We start from the raw sequence: 3930 nt of genomic DNA, 5'->3' as shown, positions 1-3930 counted from the left end.
ATAACTTGACTGAATTTCACATTCTCTAGAGATCTTGTCATTTTTAGAAATAAACTGATTTATAACCTGTCTGGTTATTACAGAGGCGTTGGGTTTAAAATTACCAAATTTGGTCATTAACAGAAAACTGCATAAAATGTGATGACAACATTGACAAGCATATAGCTGATACACTGATGTCAATTTTATTCTGACAACATTCCACTTAAAAATATAAAATGGAAAGTTTGGTGTATCACTAATGTACTTTTCTATCTTTCAGTGAAACTGCAAACCTATTGCTAGCATCCAGTAGGGTAAATGACCAGTGGAATCCTCACCTCACCTCGGTTTCACTGGTTTAGGTATGTTTATTTGCGCTGTATGTCTTTACAAAGGCTTTATTTTCGTTATATTAAATGATGACAAATTTCGCCCCTAGCGTAGAATTCATGCCGATGGCATTGGTCTTACTGAAAGAATTGTCTAAGTAGAAGATGGCTGTTCATTATCTGCTTGTCTCAGTTGATGTGGTCTTTTACAGGTGGTGGATATGGCAGAACCTCATGACACCTAGGCCTGTTGCCAGTATGTGATCCTGTTTTACATCGTTAAAGGTGAGCATTATTTGAATGAAATATGGGGAGGGTTTCTTACTGAAGTAATTGTACTCCAAGTTTGGAGTATCTGATTTCTGCTTTATGAAAAAAGATAATGCTGTAGATATATATTTATATGTTACTCATAGGCAAAGAAACACTAATTTTAAGTGAATAAGAATGTGCCATTGTCTTGGTGTCCATTGATTGTAAATTGATGACGATTTAAAATCTTAGATTTTGATTGTACTAAGGACAAATCTGTACTTTAGTCTTGGAATGGTTCAAAAAATATTCTTGTGATGATAGCTTAACCATTGAAGTTGAGGGTCGCTACACAGCAGAGCCAGAAATGGTTGAACCCACTGTTGTGGATCCGAGACGGTGTGATATACCTCTGTCTGATAATGATTTTAAGTCCTGCATGTGTTTAATTTTTTTTAAGGTTCTAATGTAGTTCTCCCTCTTGCAGTTCTCAAGATTGAGTCAGTTGAACAGAGGCATTTTATGGTAAGTAAAATCAAATGCCTTTTGTTGTTTGAAAATAGAATGATGACAAATTTTGACCAGAAAATCTGTGATGGTTCAATATTGCTCAACAGGGCTGAGGAAATGTAAAGTGCATATGCACTTAATTTTATTTAAGTGACTTTAATACCATACTATTGCCCACTCCCATCAGGTCAAGAAGTTGCTGTAAATTGCTTCAGGAACAAGGAAAATGGATAAATATGGATTGTAACTTTCAAAAGTGAATTCCTTGTCCAATTTCAATGAAATATCAGATATTTCTTTGTGCTGAAGATTTCAGGACTGAATGCTACAAAAAAACGAGCTGCAGACGGCTTCTTGATAAGATAGGCAAGTCCTGAAATTGTTCAGTACATGTAGATCTTCTTTGCATGATGATTGTTATCCCTGTCTCAATAAGCTATGTGGAAACTTGTTTAACTGAGTGATTAGACCTTCCCAGAGCATGCAATGCAGTTTTCCTTTATATTAATTGTTTTTCATATTTCAGGTCTGTCCATATGGGCATGGTTGTGTACAGTAGCAACTTCCCTATGAGAAGCTGGAATTGGGGGGCTGGATTCATGTTGAGGTGAGGACGATTGCCAAATTTCACGTTACTAGCTTGGAATGATGAACCAAATTCCTTCCTTAGATGTCTGAAATAGATTGAAGACCCCCATTATATCTGAATATGTTTGATTATAGGAAAATTAAATAGTATAAAACCTAATAGTAACTGGGAAATTGTTTTCTTCAGTTGTGCAGGGTTTCAGCTGTGATGGATTCAAGTGCTGGACCTTGCAAAAGAAACTGTTTGATGCAGGTAAGGAGTGCCCTGTTAATGGTATCTGAACCTATGAAGTGCTTATTTTATAACGTGTTAAGAACAGAAAATTTTGTTGTACTGGATTTCAATATGTAATTTAATCCCCCCCCCCCCCTTTTTTTTTAAGGCTTTACATCTAATGGTAGACTAGAATCAAATAATGCGAATAAGTTACTTCTTGAAGCTTTGCTTCGAGTGTAGGATTCTTCTGAATACTTAAACTTGTGATTCAAAGATGATTTGAAAGTAAATTTGGAATTTTGATATTTTTCATTGTATCCCTTGACTTTTTAATAGGATTAGACTTTCTCGCAGGTGTACATACTATTTAAATTCGTATGAATAGTCCTTTCATAAAGCTTTCATGTATTGCTTATGTCTACAGTATATTAGAATTTGGATTTCAGCAAGTCTAAAGGGGAGTTTATATCTTGAATGAAATAAAATAAGGGGAAATTGGCAAATTTGGTCATTAATAGAACATCATAGCATAAAACATGATGACAACATGACAAGCATATAGCTGATACACTGATGTCAATTTTATTCTGATAACCTTCCATTTACAAATAATGTAATGTAAAGTTTGGTGTATCACTAATGTACTTTTTATCTTTCAGTGATGAAACTGCAGAACTATTGCTAGCATCCAGGAAGGTAAATGGCAATTAAGAGTACCCTCTTACCAAAGGGAGCTGGTTTCATTGTTGGTTTAGGTACGTTTATTTGCAGTCTTCACAAGGGCTGTATTTTAGTTGTATTAAATGATGACAAATTTCGCCCCTAGCGTAGAATTCATGCCGATGGCATTGGTCTTACTGAAAGAATTGTCTAAGTAGAAGATAGTTGTTCATTATCTGCTTGTCTCATTTGATATGGTCTTTTACAGGTGGTGGATATGGCAGAACCTCATGTTGACAGACAAGTTGCCCGTTGTTGATCCTGCTTTTACATTGTTGAAGGTGAGCTTTTGAATGAAAACATGTGGGGAGGGTTTCTTACTAAAGAAATTGTATTTTAAGTTTGGAGAATCTGATATGCACTTTATGAAATAAAAGATTAATGCTAAAGAGATATAGTTACCTTGATGTAAGAGTTGGTTGTGAACAAGCTTAAACAAAATGCATAGTAAATGAGAAGGGAGTTTAAGGCATGTATGCTTAGGAACAAGATATCATAGGCAAGGAAACATTAACTTTTCCAACTGACTAGGAATATGCTATTATCTTGGTCTGTTGATTGTAAATTAATGTTTTAGGATCTTTTAAGAATTTTTATTTGTGCTAAGCACTATCCCTTACTAATTTTGTGATGATAGCATAACCATTGAAGTTGAGGGTCGCTACACAACAGAGCCAGAAATGGTTGAACCCACTGTTGTGGATCCGAGACGGTGTGATATACCTTTGTCTGATAATGATTTTAAGTCCTGCATATGTTTAACTTTTTTAAAAAAGTTTCTAATGTAATTCTCCCTCTTGCAGTTCTCAAGATTGAGTCAGTTGAACAGAGGCATTTTATGGTAAGTAAAATCAAATGCCTTTTGTTGTTTGAAAATAGAATGATGACAAATTTTGACCAGAAAATCTGTGATGGTTCAATATTGCTCAACAGGGCTGAGGTAATGTAATATAGTATTTACTTTATTACTTTTTCATAAGTAATACTATCAACACTTTTCCTCACCATTAGGTCTCGTGGAAGTTGCAGGAAATTAAGGTCATGTCAAGATTGGAAAGCACAGGTAAACTTTGGACTAGTTTAGAGTATATAATGCAATACCTGCATGGCTAAAAATTGTACCTCCTTACTTACCTTTTTTTTTTTTTTTTACCTTCATTATCTTTATTGGCCATAAGCCAGTAGTGATGCCATACCTGTGGCCCAACACCTCAGTAATTGCTACTTTGCATGTATTGTTTAACTTGTCTATGGTTCATAATAGAATATGAATGCATGAATTTAAGATATTTGCGCTGGGGTATTATGCCCTGCCCAGTAGAGTGAATTTTC

At 34.9% G+C, this 3930-nt stretch overlaps 1 long non-coding RNA gene across 4 annotated transcripts in view; it reads left to right on the top strand.

Annotated features, from left to right (window-relative positions):
* The window catches only part of LOC119588744, a 9662-nt gene that overhangs the window by 4229 nt on the left and 1503 nt on the right, over window positions 1-3930 (top strand). For 2 of the 4 annotated variants that reach the window (XR_005230140.1, XR_005230138.1), the window contains exons 6-11: window positions 1600-1680; window positions 1849-1914; window positions 2538-2633; window positions 2807-2879; window positions 3402-3439; window positions 3610-3661. This is a non-coding gene — a long non-coding RNA (uncharacterized LOC119588744). The remainder of the gene's footprint in view (window positions 1-1599; window positions 1681-1848; window positions 1915-2537; window positions 2634-2806; window positions 2880-3401; window positions 3440-3609; window positions 3662-3930) is intronic. The other 2 variants (XR_005230141.1, XR_005230139.1) reach the window with 1 other exon arrangement.

This window comes from Penaeus monodon, chromosome 24 (assembly GCF_015228065.2).
Source record: "Penaeus monodon isolate SGIC_2016 chromosome 24, NSTDA_Pmon_1, whole genome shotgun sequence".
Lineage (NCBI taxonomy): Eukaryota > Metazoa > Arthropoda > Malacostraca > Decapoda > Penaeidae > Penaeus > Penaeus monodon.
The sequence above is the reverse complement of the archived record's forward strand: the minus strand, read 5'-3'. Positions and strand labels throughout refer to the sequence as shown.